The sequence below is a fragment of the Amborella trichopoda genome, chromosome 5 (assembly GCF_054954075.1).
Source record: "Amborella trichopoda isolate Santa Cruz 75 chromosome 5, AtrichopodaSantaCruz75HAP2 v2.0, whole genome shotgun sequence".
NCBI classification, from domain to species: domain Eukaryota; kingdom Viridiplantae; phylum Streptophyta; class Magnoliopsida; order Amborellales; family Amborellaceae; genus Amborella; species Amborella trichopoda.
The window spans coordinates 18,481,544-18,499,834 of NC_142340.1; the positions used below are offsets into that span (position 1 = coordinate 18,481,544).

Below are 18,291 nucleotides of genomic sequence, written 5' to 3' on the forward strand. Positions count from 1 at the left end.
TATAAAACCTTGAGGGGATCCCGTAGTTTAGAGTCATGCAGGGTAGACTATTTTTTTTAGGGCCTTCCTAACCTCCAACTTAAAGAGGTATGGATGACCCAATGCTCAAGGTTATAAAACCTTGAGGTGTTCCTGTAGTTTAGAGTCATACAGGGTACACTATTTGGCAATGTTTTAGGTCATACGTCGTGGACCTACATATCATGGACTGAGGGTAGAGTCTTTAGATTGTTATACCCATTAGTTTAAAGTCATGGGGCGAGGACTGCTATCGTGCCATATGCTTGATAGTTTAGAGTCTTGTAGCTTGGACTATGTGATAGGCAGTTTAGAGTTGTACATCGCGAACTTGCCCCCCTTTTCTTTTAAGGGTAATATTTCTTCAAGTATCTTCCATTGATTGGAAGCATAACATCATCTCATGTTTTCGTACAGAGAAGGTATGCTCTGGCGGAGTAAGCCTTTTTAACCACATAGGGCCCATCCCACTTGGGTTGGAACTTGGACTGAGGTGCCCTAATGGGGCATCGTACAATCAAGACCAGATCAACTGGTTTGAATGACTTTAGTCTTATATTTTTATCGAATGCCCTACTCATCCTAGCCTAATAGACTTCCAAATTTTGTTGTGTGACAAGTTGCTTTTCATCTAGGTCATTGAGCTCATCATGTCGAAACCTAACGCGTTTGTCGTTTGTCAAACCATAGTGAACTGCCACCCTTAATGAAGGTATCAAGACTTCCAAGGATAAAACAGCTTTAGCCCTATAGACTAGTGGGTATGGGGTTGTTGAGGATGAGTTCTTCCTCGTAGTTCGATAGGCCCAAAGAGCTTCCGACATTCTTTCGTGCCAATCCCACTAGCTTTTGATAACAGTCTTCTTTAAGACTTTGTAGAGGCTTTTATTGAATGCCTTCGCCTTTCCGTTAGCCCTCGGGTTGTACGTAGATGAGTACCTCCAATCAATATTGAACGGGCAGGTCAACTCTCGGATGTAGTCATTCTTGAATGGAGACCCATTATCGGATATCATCTTACCTGGTACCCCCAAATCGATGTACGATGGTGACGCACAAAGCCAGCTACGATCTTGCCTGTTACCTTCCATAAATGAATAGCTTCTGCCCATTTTGAGAAGTAGTCAGTGGCTACTAATATGTAAACATGGCCTGCAACGGAGGCCGGTGTAATGGGTCCCACTATGTCCTTCCCCCATTGAGAGAATGTCCAAGACATAAAGGTCAGCCGGAGAGGTTATGATGCTTGATGGATATAATCTACGTGTACCTGACACTCGTGGCATCTTTTTGCGCACTTTAATGTTTCCTTGGCCATAGTGGGCCAGAAGTATCCCATTCGATGCCGCTGGTGATAAAACTTTGGTCCAGATTGGTACATACCACATGCCCCGTTGTGTACCTCCTTTAGGGCTAGTTGTCCTTCCTCTTGGGGAAGACACCTTAATAGCAGCCCATCATAGGACCTTCGATAAAGCTGGTTGTTTAGTAGGGTGAACGTCGTTGCCCGCCACTTAAGGGCCAATCTGTCTTCTTTAACTTGCGAGAGCTGACCATGTATCAAATACTCTAAAAAGGGTAGTTGTCAATTTGGTCGGGTAGCTTCCACGATAGCCATAGCACTTGTGGTGGTGGATTCTTTTGTCAATTTTCTCGCCGCTCCTTGAGGGTATGGGGGAAATTATGCCCATAAAACATCCTCATCCATGGGATCGACCTTTTCCACCATGGAGATAGCCCTCCATTCTTGCATAAGAACATGAAATGGGATGTCGGGCTCAACGAACATGGCGGCCCCGCCATTGTTCCACAGGAACATGAAGAGGGATGCCGGGTTCGATGAACATGGCGACCCCGCCATTTTTGCATAGGAACATGAAGCGAGATGCCAGGCTCGACGAACATGGCACCCCCAAGCTTAGCCAATGTGTCAGCCTGGATGTTCAATCCCCGGGTATGTGAGTCAAGGTGACTTCATCCATTTTCTCAAAGAGGTATCTTGTCATACTGTAGTATGGTTTGATTTCATTTTTACGAACCTCGTATATCCCTTTTAATTGTCGAGCGATTAGCTAGGAATCGCCGAAAATATTGAGGTCTCTAAGGTTCAACTCTAGTGTCATATCTAGGCCAATAATCAACAATTGATACTTGGCTTCAATGTTCGAATATTTTTCATTCAAGGAGAAGGGATACGGCAAATACCCTTTGTTGGGTGTCACAAATATTACGCCTGTGCCAGCCCCATTTTCTTTGGAGGCTCCATCAAAGAACATTTGCCATTGGGCTGGTTCATTTGCCTACATGACTTCTTCATCAAGTAGATCTTCATTCAAAGGTGATCCATCGAACATAGGATGAGCAGCCAAGGAGTCGACTAGGGCTTGCCCCTTGATAGCCGTTTGGGGAACATAAGTGATATCAAACTCCATAAGAATTAGAGTCCACTTAGCCAAGCGTCCTGATAGAACGAGTCAAGTCATTAGATACTTGATCGAGTCGGCATGAGATATCAAGTGCACCGGATGCGCCAAAAGGTAATACCACAACTTCTGAGCAGCGAATACCAATGCGAGACACATATTTTCAATGGGGGAATAGTTACATTCGACTGGCATCATAGTACGGCTAAGGTAGTATAATGTCATTTCCTTCCCCTCATCGTTATGCTGGGCGAGAAGAGCACCCAAAGATCCTTCAAGAGCCGTCATATATAGAATGAGTGACTTATCTGGTATAGGAGCTGTCAAGACTAGTGGGTTCATAAGATAGTCTTTGATATCTTGGAAAGCCCTTTGACACAACTCATCCCACTCAAATGGGATATCCTTTTTCATGAGCCAAGAAAAAGGTTTACATCGCCCTGATAAATTAGAAATAAACCTTCGTATGTACGTCAGGTGACCTTGGAGATATTTTAACTCTCGTAAGTTCCTTGGCGACGACATCTCTTATATAGCTCGTATCTTGGTGGGATCTATCTTGATTCTACGATGCCGGACGATGAAGCCTAAAAATTTCCCAGACCTCATACCAAACGCACATTTTAAGGGGTTAATCTTCAGTTAATGCTTTCTTAGCCTCTTAAACACGGTCTCCAAATCAATGAGATGAGTAAACCAGTCTTTTGACTTGACCACCAAGTCCTCAACATAGCATTCCACAACATCATGTAGAATATCTTTGAATATGACAGTCCTAGTGTGTTGGTAGTTGGCGCCTGCATTCTTCAAACCAAATGGCAAGACTTTGACAATAAATTTTATTCATGGTCCTAAATGCTGTCAATTCTTCATCTTCTAGAGCCATTCTGATATGGTTATAACCAGAATATTCATCCATGAATGAGAATGCCTCACAGGCTACCATGGAATCAATCATGATTTTCGTTAGGGGCAGAAAACAATCATCTTTTGAGCAGGCAACATTAAGGTCACAGAAATTTGTGCAAACCCTTATATATTCATTCTTTTTCTTGACTGGTACCACATTAGCCAGCCATTTGGGATATATTAATTCCCTAATGAACCTACCATTTACCAACTTATTTACCTCGGTTTCAATTTGAGGGGCTATATTTGGATGGAACTTTCTTTGAGGTTGTTTCACGGGCTTGATACTAAGGTCAACATCAAGCTTGTGAGTAGCTACTGCGGGGTCCAAACCCAGTATCTCGTGGTAGTTCCATGCGAACACATCATCGTTGAGGTGAAAGAAGTTTATATACCGCTCGTTCTCTTCCAGGTCTAAAGATGAACTGAGGAAGGTAGGCTTGTGCTCGCCTTCTTCACCCAGATCGATCTCAACTGGTCCAATTGTCAGGGGGCAATTTCTATCCCTTCATCGTTATCAGAATCAGTGTTGTTATAATTGCTCACAGATGTCATAGCACACTAAACTGTCCATCTACCCTTATGCACGCTCTTTGAGGCGGATTCAAGGGTTACAGTGTACCTGAGTCCTTTAGTATAAGGCCTCCCACGAGACACCTTCTCAATGGCTTGAAAAGGGGACATCATTCCTTTTCCATCATTCAAGCCTTGATTGTTGGTCTTGGTCTTAATCCATGTCTCTCATAAAGGTTACGTCCTTCAAGGGGAGGGGTTTATCTTCTTTTAGGTGCCCCTTCTTGAACTTTGTTCTCAATGGAGGGCTGATCAGCGTAAACCGTATGTTGTTTACTCTCGTGGAAATATTTGAAGCACTGGTGAAGAGTGGAGAAGACAATCTCATTGCCATGCAACCATGGGCATCTTAACAGTGCGTTATACGATGCTTCGGTTTTTATGACTTGGAATGTGGTGTACACTTCCCCAATCCTTAGCCTCAACCTGACACTTTCGATGGCTTGTTGAGTAGCCTGATTGAAGCCTTGGATTATCATGTGCCCTTCTTGCAAGTTCTTAATATCCATCCCTACGGCCTTCAATGTCCTCAGAGGGAGTACGTTTACGATTGACCATCCATCTATCATTATCCGATTGACATAGGTTCGATATAGAACTCCAGCTACCATCAATGGGAAATTGTGAGGTTTCACCCCCAGTTGTAAGTTTGCATCTGAGAAAGTGACCGGCATATCATCAGCTAGAACTGCCGAGTCAATTTCCACTTGATCGACTTCCGCTTAGAACTCCTCCGAAGATGACAGGACTCGTATCAGAGCTGCTCGAAGCTCTTTCGATAGCATAAGAGCGTCATAGATGCTTAGTTGGTATTCTTCTCAAATGGGATGCTAAATTATAGTAACCAATCTTCTTATCTGTGGACGGCTTTGCATGTCCGGTAGCATTGGAGGTTTCGGCATGCATTTCAGTGGCAATCATAACCTTCTTTGGCGTGGTAGCTTTGGATGGTTTTATTTTAGAAACCCCCCTTCCCGATCTCAAGGCTAGTTGCACGACCAGAGGTTCTAGATCAGCTTCCACCATCCATGTCACCTTGTAGGTTACATCATTCATCTCCTTTGCTCATGAAAGTTGTTCATCATTAAAGGCCTTGGCATGGAATCTTTCAAGGTAGGGTGCGAAGGCAAAGTCGGTTGGACGTCTTCATTTATCTATCTTTCCTGTTTTCTTTTTATCTTATTCGCACCTTTGGAAGAGGATAGAACAGTCCCTTCTTCATGTACTTCTATTAATTGTGCTTGAGAAAGCGTTGTCTTCAATGCTTCTAACCGACTCTTCTCAGGGCTTCAACTTGCATCCGTTCTTTCTCCTTCCGACTAATATAGGTAGTCCAGTCACTGTATGCAGTTTCCTCTGTGTCAGTTGAGGAGTTGAGGCTCCTCAAATATTCTGAGCACAGCTCAAAGAGCTCCAGGTGAGGATATCCTTCAACCTTTCCTAGAATGGGGACTTGATGAACATGTCGTTCAGGAGCAGCATGATCCACGGATATAGTCCCTTTGTGAGAGAGAGAAAGTTGTTGTTGTTTGTTGAGCTCGTCACCCTTGTTGCAAAGTTGAGTATGTACAAAGCTTGCAACGTCATAGTATTATTGCAAGTTGAGCATTTTGCAATTATTATTGTTGCAAATTGAGTATGCTGCAATTTGAGCACGCCAAAGCCTTGTTGCAAAGCCTTGTTGCAAAGCCTTGTTGCAAAGCCAAGTTTTAAGCACGCCAAAGCCTTGTTGCAAAGTTGAGCATGTTGCAAAGTTTTTTTTATGTATGATTTCTAACAAGGAATATAAGCAAGTATTAAGGAGTTCATCATACGCAATGTAAAATGGGATTGGCTACAACTTTATCCATCGTTCGGTCTTTGACAGGTTTCAATTGAGTTGTTTCCCATTCTTTTTGTTATTGATTACATCAGTGTTCCAGTTCCTTTTATCTCTTGTAATGCCAAATTCAGAACCTAACTCTTGCATGAAACTTACAATTGTCTCTTCAAATGGGCGTAACACTCCTGCTTGGTCAAATGTTGTTTTTCGTTCTCTCTTTGAAAAATCTAAAACTAGATCCATAACTAGGAAGAAAATCAAGAATCTTGATTTCGAAACCTCTGAAGAAAGTGTTAAAAAAATCTCCCCTGGTTGCTAATAATGGTGGAAGTAGAGACCCTAACATATCTGTTGCTCAAAGCATAACCACTCAAACCTATTACTACTACTATGATCATTATCATCAGCCCAGTAACAATAATGTCTCTTCCTCCACATAAGATCCTTCTTCTCTATTCCCGGACACAAGTAAACATTTTGTTTCTATTGCTTCTTTTGACACTTTGTCTTAGATAATAGACTCAAAGGACACAGATCATATGACTGAAAATTTACAGTGTCTATCCAACCTCAAAAATAAAGAAAATATGAACCAAGTATCTATTGCTAATGGTTCTTTAATTATTGTCCATAGTGTTGGTAATACCAATTTGTTCTCCAAGTCACAAAACTCTGAAGTTCTTTTTATGCCATTATTTTACTCTAACTTGATGTCTATTAGTAAAATTACTCATAGCATGAATTGCAATATTATTTTTTCTCCCAATTATGTGACTTTCCAAGACCGGACCATGAGAAGGAAGATTGATGAAGGTAGATTATCTCATGAACTATATTTATTCAAACAGTAGAATAAGACTTTGGTTGCCAATCAAAATAATTTTGATATTAATAAATTGTGGCATTGGAGATTTGGCCACCCCTCTGATAAAGTTTTAAAATTTTGATGCCCTATCTATCTTTAAACTCTCATTCTTGTGAAATTTCTAAATTCTCAAAACAAACAAGACTTCATTTACTGTTTCGATGCATATTTCAGAGGAAACCCTTTATTTGATACATTCTGATATGTGGGGACCAGCCCCAATTGATTCTTATGATGGCTTTAAATATTTTGTTACTTCTATCGATGATTGGTCTCGTGCTACTTGGGTATATTTATTGAAATAAAAAACAAAAGTTTTCCATGTGTTCAAAAAAATTTCCAAACTGATTTCCACTCAATACAATGGCAAGATTAGAATTTTGCAGACTAATAATGGCATAAATTATGTGAACAAAACTTATTGAACATTTATTTATCTTGGTATTATACACCAAACATCGTGTGTTGGAACACCCCAGTAGAATGAAGTTGCTGAAAGCACAAATAGATACCTTTTGGAAGCTACAAGGTCTTTGATGCTTTATATGCATGTTCCAAAAATTTATTGGTCTGAATGCTGTTTTAACTGCTTGCTATCTGATTAACAGACTTCCAAGTAAAATTCTTAAAGATAAATCTCCCTTTGAAATTTTGAAAAATATAAAAATTGATTTGTCTCATTTGCGAGTATTTGGATGTGCGTCTTATGTTTATATAACTGGGCACAACCGGGATAAATTTGATAAACATTCTAATAAGTGTATCCTTCTTGGATACTCCTATATTCAAAAGGAATACAAATGTTAAGATCCTACAACTAGAAAAATGCATATTTCCATAGATGTTCAATTTGTTGAAACATAGTCATATTTCCATGACACATTGGATAGTGGTTTGAAAAATAAGATTCAAGAGGAGTATTCAAGAGGTCGTTTTCACTTGTCTAACATTAGTACCAATAATGTATTTAGCACACACGGAACAAGTCATGATGATCAAGTCGAAGCTGAAGATACATTTAAAACTCACCAAAGTGGTTTAGGAGAAGCAGACTCTATCGCGGCTGTGGCCCCACCTAATCTCCCCTTGCATAGGTCTTCTTGTATCTCTCAACCTTCCTCCAGACTTCAAGATTTTTATACTGACCATGCAATTTCTTATCCTGTTCAAAATCATATTTTCTATGAAAATATCTCTCTTGGCTATTTTACTTTTTTTAGTTTTATTTCTAATAATTTTTAGTTTTATTTCTAATAATTCTGAGCCAATCAATTTTCAAAATGTTATTTCTCAACTTGTGTGGAGGAAGGCTATAAAAGAGGAACTTCAAACACTTGACAAGAACCATACTTGGAACATTGTCAAGCTACCTAAAGGGAATGAAACAATTGGATATAGATGTTATAAAATCAAATATAATAGTGATGGGTCCATTGAGAGACATAAGGACAGGTTGGTGGCCAAAGGCTTTACCCAAACTTATGGAGGCGACAATAAAGAGACTTTTGTACTAGTTGCCACGATGAATATTATTCGTATTCTTTTGTCTATCGCAGTCAATTGTGGTGGTCTCTGCATCAGATGGATGTTAAAAATTCCTTCTTATATGATGACCTTAAAGAAGTCTATATGAATCTTCCTCCAGGCCATTCTAAAGAAAATGAGAAAAGTCTTGTATGCAAATTAAAAAAGACCTTGTATGGACTTAAACAATCACCTCGTGCATTGTGCCAAACTCAGCTCAGCATTCATGAATGTCGAGTTTATTAGAAGTTGAATTGATTCTTCGATGTTCATAAAAAAAGAGGACTTCAGGTACAACAATTGTACTTATTTGTGCTGATGATGCGATTGTTACAGGTGATGATAAATAAAGAATCATTCAACTTAAAAATTATCTTCATAAGAAATCTGACATCAAGGATATTGGTCAACTAAAATATTTTCTTGGCATTGAAGTAGCATATTAAAAAAATGGACTCTTCATTTCTCAAAAGACATATGTATTAGATCTGTTGAAAGAAACTGAGAAACTAAGAGTCAATCTCGTTGACACTTCTGTTAATATTAATTGTAAACTTACTTCAACAAATAAAAAACCTCTTGAAGATGTGGACTGCTTTCAAAGACTTGTGGGCAAATTGATTTATTTGACCGTGAAACGACCAGGTATAATGTATGCGATTAGTCTTGTGAACCAATTTATGACGCTTCTAGATCATGTCATATGGAGGTTGTTGACATGATTCTCAAACATCTTAAGTCATCACCCGACAGAGGTGTTTAGTTGAAACTGAATGGTCACACACTAATATTATTGGTTATTCTAATGCGGACTGGGTAGGAAGTCCAATTGACAGGAGGTTCGCTACTGGCTATTGTACATTGGTCAGAAGAAATTTAGTTACTTGGAAAACCAAAAAACAAAATGTTGTTACTCGATCAAGTGCAGAGGCCAAATATAGAGCTCTGGCTTTAACTATAAGTGAATTGATATGGCTAAAATACCTACTTCGAGATATGGGGCTCCCAACTGTCAATCTAATTGAGATGTTATGTGATAATCAAGCATATACATAGAACCTCAAATCCATTTTTTCATGTAAGAACTAATTTTAGTAAAAAGTTATTAGTACTCCTTATGTTTAAAGTGAAGATCAACTTACAAACATATTTACCAAAGCTATTACAAAAACAAAGTTTCATCAGATACTATCCAAGTTGGGCTACATTGATATCTACCCATCAACTTGAGGGAGAGTATTGACAGTTATAGAAATCAAATATTGGATTTTCTATCTAGTGTATTACAAGATATAATGTTTCATATATTGAGTTTCTTATTTTGTGGGATTACTATTAGAGTAAGATTTGCTTCCTAAAAGACAATAATTGTAACTCTATAAATCTCTGATAAACCAAAGTAATCCTTATAAATGAGATACTGGTTTACCCTCCATAGAAGTCGGCGCTATGGCCGAACCACGTATATGTGTTGTTGGTTCTCTCTCTCATCACTATTTCTTTTATTGCAATTTCTATTTCTTTTATGGCAATTACTACAGGATCAGAATCTTGTAGGAATGGGGACCCAGGTTAGAAATATGGTTATTGTTTGAAAACAAATTATCAAAATAAAGTGATGTGAAAGTATAGTGAATAAAATACAAATCAGTGTATTAATAGATACAAAAAAACACTTTGTTGGCATTAGCGAGATGTTGCTCCATGTAACGAAGTTCCGGCGAATATTCGGGAGAGAAGATAAGTGTAGATATGGATGCCAAAAAATGCACCGAGAGAATCAATGGATTTAACAAACCTTGTATGAAGGGGCCCATGGTTGTCCATGTCCTCTTCCCCAACCCCCTCGTGACCCCGAGGGTGAATTGGCAAAGTAGATGATATACAAAAAAGAAAGGGAAGAAGGAAAAAGTAAGCTATTACTAAAACAATTCAGCAAAAAAAAACTTAGGCCAAGTAAGTCAATATATTTCTTGGCAGATGTATCTGGACATTGTATTCAATGAGGCCCATCTAATAACGTCCACCTAAAAAACTCCATACAATGCCAATCATCAGAAGCTATAGGCTAGGGCTGAAGGCTCCAAACCTTCGGCGCATAGGGAGTCATTGCTAAAATAAAGAGGTATAGTTGAGAAAGGAGTACCTCAGAAGCTATAGGCTAGGGTTGAAGGCTCCAAACCTTAGGAGCATAGGGAGTCATTGCTAAAACAAAGTGGTATAGTTGAGAAAGGAGTACCTCAATACCCACAAGCATGCATGAGTGCAATATGAGGTTTCAATCTCAACAAAGTAATGGAGTGATAAAAGAAGCGTGAGAGTAAAGTATATGATGGTGTATTACATTTCTAAGATCTATTGATACCTCTACTGATGTTCATGATACAAAATATATCTTTTCTATGGTTGACAAGGGTATTGAGGAAGTCGGAGAGGAGCATTTTGTATGGGTGGTAATAGAGAAAGGGATACAATCAGATATGAGGTCAATAAATTTGTCACCTCTTTCTTAAATTTAGAAAATTTTATGTCATTCCAAGGGGAAAGTTGCAACAGGATATGAGTACAATCACCTTACCTCTATCAAGTGTGCCTTTCATCTTGGCACTTTGCCAATAGCCTCAAGGCCAATGTTGATGTAGTGTATTGTTTATGTTGTCCGAAAAATAGCCACCAGGCATGAGGTAAGGAAATTTACTACCTCTTTCATGTCTTAAAACACTTAATATATATGCATGTGGTCCAAACACGCGCTAGGGAAGAGGGTACACATCACTATTTTGTCCAAGTCTTTGTAAAGTGGGGTAATGCACTCACTTGAGGTATTCTCACGCTTGTCAAAGTATCCTCTTGGTTAATAGCTTCATCAGCTCTAGCAAACAGCTATGTACTAATTGAACTTTAAATTCTTCCACGCAGATAATGTAATTGAACCCTATTTCTTTTTGAGGAAGACGCAATTATTTAAAGTTCTAATAGTTTCATATTTGGCCCAACGTATTCTTGATTTTTATTGGTTACAAGTTACAGACTTATGATTTAAAAACTTAAAGAACGCAAATGCAAGCCAATGGCGTGAAGTAGTGCCCCTAAAAACTTAAATTACCGCCTAGGCGGTTTGTCGACCAGGCAGCCTAGGCGGCAAGGCGGCCGAATTTTGTGTGTTCATAGAGGCACCAACTACTAATGTACATAAACCTTGTTTGATGTGATGCAGCTATTCGAACAAAATTATCATGCCAAATCAACATCGAAATATAATGGTCCAGCTACCCATGTTAACCCCATAATTTGCCGAGACAAACCAAAAATATTGATGACCAGGTGAACCACAACCATTACAAATAGCTAATCTGTTAACAGCAACACAAGAACCAATGAAATTGCTTTATTGTAAAAGATAAGAAGTTTTAGTTGGTTATTCTGTAAACTATGACTAATGACCAAAAGTCAACAACAAAAAAAACAAGCATGAACATTTGACAAAAGATAATTTTTCCAGATTTTGCAGTGATCCTCATTCATCAATACAAGAAGTTTTAGTTGGTTATTCTATAAATTATGACTAATGACCAAAAGTCAACAACAAAAAACAACATGCATGAACATTTGACAAAAGATTATTTTTCTAGATTTTACAATGATCATCCTTGTCTTACTTTTGGGTTCCATTTCATTGCGTTCTACAACACCGGAAAATATATGACCCGGCATGAAATGCGACAAAACATGTTTTTTAGAGTTTTAAGAATAATGGAAGTGTTATAACCTTAAACCCATAAGCCATTGATGCTAAACCCCAAAAATCATGAATTCAACAATAAAACCGGAGATTAACAAGAAACATAAGTTTATAACTATTGAGTACTTTGTAGAACCTACCATTAACACAAATAAAACTAAAAACAAGCACAAATAAGGTAATACATACAAAACACTCCAAGTTATTGGATGTCACAAAAAGCATAAAGCAACTCAATATTGATAATCTGAAATGGTAAAACACTGACAGAATGAAAAAATTCCTAGAACATCCGCGATCACAAAAGAGATCGCCTGTATGTTGTGAAATAGAATAAGAACAAGAAACATATGTAGAGAAAGAAAGATGAAAAATAAGGATACGTTTGTTGCGCTAATAGGAAAGAGAAATTGCTCACTCCAAAACTCCATTGTTGATGGAATATGCGACGTTGAAGCAATAGGGAAGAGAGAGAGCGAAACCCTAGAGTTCTAGAACAGAAAGTGGAAAAGGGAAGAGATGGATTTCCTCATAGAGTGAAACGGGCCTTCAGAGAGAAAGAGAGAGAGAGAGAGAGAGAGAAAGCTAGGGTTTTGGGGAGAGGGAAATCCATTTGCTGGTCGCATTAGAGAAACCTTTTATGTTTTCTTTTTCGGTTTTATTTTTAAAGAATGAGGTTCTTATGAGGCCGGGCTTTATAAACACAAAATAAAGTCGTACCTCAATCCTCGTCCAAAAAGCACTTCCGACAAAGAAAATGTCCAAAAAGCACTTCTGACAAAGAAATAACTATGATGGTTTTAAAATTAATTTTTAATACTAAAAAGCAAATTTAAATTTAAAAAAATAGTATACATCTTATGGATCAAAGAACATTTAGTTTTAAGGTGAAATGAATAATCTAGATAATTTGTTACAACATACATTATTTTTAAAATTTAAAATCCTAATTTTTTTAACAATCATAATGTTCAAGTCGAGATGATAAATGTAAAGGTTTTCCAATGCTTGAATTATAATTTTGGATGAGTTATGAAGTGAGGCCTTATTTACTTTGATAGTGCTGCAGCCCTATCAAATCATTTTCCTTTTAGAAAAAAAAGCCCATGATATTCATCCCAAGTAGAGTACGCGATACATAACTGGTCCATCTAATGTCCGCTTTCCAAAAAGATGGCAAGAAATTTTATTGTGTTCATATGATACAATTTCAAGAGCAAGCTTGGTCGTGTATTGAAGCCACAAATATGTTGCGCAAAACCTTCATGAGGAGCACACTGAGCATATACCGTTGAACAACTCCTTTAGGCAAAACAGCAACTTAGAAAAAAAAATTGCATTCGTAATTTAAAAATCCATCTAAGAAATGCTGGATGATTATAATGATAATTATTAACTTTTCAATTATTGAACATTCAGATTTTTTCCTCAAAAAATTGAACGATTTTTTTACAATCTTGGAATTTTTTTTTTTAAGGCACATAAAGAGGGAGAGTATTTTTATTTATTTTTTCCTTTGAGGTTGGTCACTGGATTCTATGGATTTTATGCGGGTTCTAGAAAATATTTCTAGCTTGAGCTTTGCTTGAGGTAGTAGATAGAGAATAAACTCCTGCAGAAGTATGAAATCTTCTAGCTTTTAGTGAAGAAAAATCTTTAGTTTGCAGCTACATTTTGTAAATTTAGGAACCAGAATGTGATGGCAAACCAAAAAATCAACAATAAAGTGGTTTTGGTATGAAAAATAGGAGGCAAAATATCAAGGCAAAGACATGGATTGTCAAGAATTAAGTAAGTCAATCCATGAATATTTCATATTTAATTATAAAATAGTGAAAACATATCAATTATATAAAATGAAGCTACAATTTCCAATTATTATGATGATACAAGCAAGTCATTGTGTACTAATTTTTCTATGACATGGTGACATTCAATGTCTAACCCAATAAATTGATCACTTACATGTAGTTTTTATTATAATAAGATAAATTTTAAAATAAAATCAACATAACAATAAAACCAAAATCTTAACATCTTGATGCCATTAAACAACTATGCAATATGCTTGAGAATAAAAGATAAGATTGCAAGAAACAAAATGAAGAGTGTCAGAGATTACCTCGATCGGGCTTATTACACCCCACACCAAGTCACCACGATCCAATGGCACGGGATAAACGGTCAATCTCAAATCGGGAAAGCAAATTTCGGCCAAGCCATACCAATGGAACATAAACTCATTTGATCACAAACTCAAACCCTAGGTGAATTTTCTTAGCAACCTAGTTTGAGAGAGATGAATTCTCTTTTTGCTAAACTCTAAAACCCTTAGCCATAAATCCATATTTGAGAGATAGGAGAGAGAAGATCTCTATAACCTAAACCCTTAGGTTCTTTCATAATATAGGAGAGAGAGATCAAACATGAGAGAGAGAAATTTTCTTAAAAGAGAGAAATAGAAAGATAAGGTGTAGAGATTTTAGGTAGAGACAATTCATTTTTGATAGGCTTGAACAAGATTAGGGTTTCTTAGGGTTTTCCCTTGGCTTACTTCCTCTTGTGATATTGAATATAGACTGTCGATCAAGGGTGACTTGTAGGGTGAGAGATCTGAGCCATCCATTCCATAAATGGGCCATCAACATTATGGAATGTGAATAGACCATTATCCCCATTTCCTTAACCATTTTCCTATCAATAGAAATTAGATAAATTAAATCTAATTAAAATATTATGCATTCCTTAATATTTCACAAAATATTCCAAAGATATATCAAGTCAATATACACTTTCAATATTTTGTCAATATATAGTCAAAATATTCCATATCTTATTTGACCACAGGCCATAACATAATATTACCAAAACATGAAATAACTTGAACTTCAAGAAAGAATCCAATGGGTGGGGCATGCTACCCATGTGTGGCGCATGTGGGCCCCACCCACTTGACACATGGTGGGCCCATGTGCACTATGAGCTCCTCCATGATATTTTATATAATTTCAAATTATCAAAAAAAATTCTAAAAGATTATTTGAATTTTATAATTTTGTAAAATCAATATCTTCATTTTTATTAGTCCAAAAAAAATTATAAATAAAATATCAAATGACTCATAAAAATTCAAATAACAATTCTCAAATAATTTCTATCATAAAACAAACATAATTAAATTAACTTGATGGGAAATGGATCCATATGGTTAAGGAATTTAATCTGCAATCATGGGGCACTTCACCTTCAACTGTGGACTACATACTACACTTGCCTTATCGAACCGACACAGTGTTTTTCATGACCTACAGTCCAAGTAGGGGCTCATTAGCGGGTCACCAAAGTCTAGCGGATGAATCAAGGGGTCGCAATCCCAGTCTGTGGATTACATGTCCTCCTCTAGAGACAAGTCAAGGTCACTAAGACCTTATGCGACTACAGTTTTATGGCGCATAGGGGTATCTCTCGCACATACATACGCTTCACCCTAAAAAGTGGATTTTTAGCTTTTCCGAACGATCTATTGATATGCATGTTGTATGATGTTAAATGGATGAGGTTTTGGCCCCTGTCTCTGTCGGCCACTATTACACACAAGGGTCACACAGTCCCTCGGCTCACTCATCTCGGTATGTTCTTCGACCTCATCAAGGGCTAACCCATAAACCATCATCGGTTTGTTCTTTATGCTCAAGTAACATGGGTTTTTTCCAATCGACTGGCCTAGATTGTTAAGCATAGATTAGTATCAGCAAATCATCGTTTGCTTAGTATGGTCCACGAGGGACTACACTCCCACTAAGTTCATTTTCTACTATATCATTTCATTTTACAAGCACTCATAAGGCCTTTAAAGGCCACATAAACCCAACATCTCCTACTTGACCTTTAAATGTCTTACATTCTCTCTTTCTCACTTTCTTTTATTCACATCTCTCTCTCCTAATTACAATCTCTCTCAAGCATTTTTTTTTATTCTCTCAATGTATTAATCATGACTTTCGCTATCAATCCTTTTACAAAAGGATTTATAGAGCAACACATTTTTTTCTTTGTTGCTCTGATCTCAATTAAAAAATTGGTTGTAGCTCATCTTTCACATCGCATCGCGAATCAGGGACCTGTTGTCGCAAAAGACTATCACGTACCGTCATCGCATGGGATCGTATGTTCATAGGCTTAAAAGTATTCTTCAAATAAGCTACTCCCTTTTGTAGCCATACAACCAGCACCAAACATTTTCTATGGGTGCACAACATTATAGTATGTTGTTTCATTTGGCATGTCAAATACTAGCAAGTACTCCCACTAAAATATTTAGTTTATCTGAATCTCAATCTTTCTCAATCTCACATCATTCCTCAAGTGATAAAAACATGGTTTTATATGCTTGGAGTTCTTATAGAATCGTGGCTCCTTTGACACGCATATCGTCACCGTGCTGTCACAGAAAATTCTTACTGCCTCATAACGCACGAGGTGAAAGTCAAGTCGATTAAAAAATTTCTTAATTCATACGGCTTCCTCGATTACCAAACAGCACGCCACGTACTCTGCCTTCATGGTGGACAATTTCGTCACATCCTTTTTCTTTGATTTTCAAGAAATTGCACCCCCTCCAAGCATGAACACATATCCAGATGTAGACTTCACATCATCTGGATCTGTGAGATAGCTTGCACTTATATATCTGAATATCCAAGCAGCTAAAAAAATGTGGGACTGTAGCAGCTCCCACTCAATTATTGCATATACAATATATACATTATCAACATTCTTATACATATATCATGAGGTACCATATCAAGTCTCATGCAATATGTAATTCAATACCCATTGGTTTTACAATATGCAAAAACCTTAATGAACCACAAAGGTTCAACCACACTAGACATCTTGGTAGTAAATTCATACAAACCAAGTTATCTAATTAACACAATATGTGTTAGGAGAGCCCAGCATGATGGCATTCCTACAACATTCTCTGTGGTTCAAAATCTTAGGTAATCGAGGATGCTAAATAACTAGAAACATGGATCAAGGCATATAGGTATTTAAAAAAAAAACAGTGCATAATAGTTTTTCTCCCACTTTTATAAATACCTTCAAGACATAATGTTTTTCTTTTTAATAAAAAAATTAACTTTATATATATATATATATATATATATATATATATATATATATATATATGCATTCACAAGCAATAGTTACATAATAATATGACAGTTTAAAATGATTTTCATAAAGACTTAATGGAGCTTGCAAGATTATATAGTTTTCTCAAAACCATATTCATAAACTTAGGCTTTGCTCAAATCATCCCATTTAATTGTAAAATATATGCTTAGCCTTCATAAAACATTTTACAGCATTCACATTTAATTATAAAATACATGCTTTATCCAAAATAAAGCACGACTAAATAATGTCGATTAAAGGCTTGACAAATACTTCATTTTTGGAAATTATGGAGAATTTATCAAGAGATCATCATCACATGCAACACATCATATTATAAATATTATTAAGATGATGGTCACTAAGACCAAGTTCCATCAGAACACTCCCTTTGTGCTTACATATGTGAATGAGTCACACCCATCTCTCGTGTTTCATCCTTAGGGCTCAAAGCCCTTGATCAAATCATATCTCCATGTGTATCATTATCTTAAGTAGTTCATACTCAAGCACAAGGAGGCACAAAAACACAAGATATTCAAAACTGACACTTTGAAATTTGTTAGCACTTATCACTTAATGTCCATACACTTCATAAATATTCATAAAATAATTAGTCAAAATATAACCAAAACACATTAAACAAAGTTATTGAATCATCTTTCCCTATGTGACCTTTCCCTATATGATATTACCATATAATGTGGGATAGATTCCATACCTCAAAACCATGTAGTGTGGTACCTGGGTTTTTTTTATTCATCCATTTTACTTGTTTGATAAGCTTTTGTGATCTTCGAAGCGTACGCAACTGATGGACAATATATAGGTCATTGGTTTCACATGTCACGAAGTGTCAATCTCTTCGGCACTTAGATTCTCCTATCTTACACTGTGAAGAAAATATCTTCTTCATCCCATCATTTCAAATATCAGAATTTCAATTCTCCCATTAATCTTTAGCGTTTCTATGCTACCACCAAGTCTCTCTATATATCCCTTCATTTTGAAGAAACCAAGATGTTTTTATAGGTATTGTGTTTCTTTTTCTTTTTATTATTCCCAGATCGAATACTCTTTACATAGAGTGTCATATATTGTCAATTATGTATTACCACTCTCTGAAGTTTAATTATAATAAACCATACTCATAGCACACTATAAAACTTTTTTAAACGAGCCTTAGAAAAAAGGTCTTCATATTTAGGAATCCAAATATGTCTTAATATGCCAC

At 36.9% G+C, this 18,291-nt stretch overlaps 1 long non-coding RNA gene across 1 annotated transcript in view; it reads right to left on the reverse strand.

Annotated features, from left to right (window-relative positions):
• The window catches only part of LOC148782001 (uncharacterized), a 36,304-nt gene extending 23,761 nt beyond the window's left edge, over positions 1-12,543 (reverse strand). Inside the window, exon 1 of the long non-coding RNA XR_016056071.1 lies at positions 12,295-12,543. This is a non-coding gene — a long non-coding RNA (uncharacterized LOC148782001). The remainder of the gene's footprint in view (positions 1-12,294) is intronic.
• Between the last annotated feature and the right edge of the window lie 5,748 nt (positions 12,544-18,291).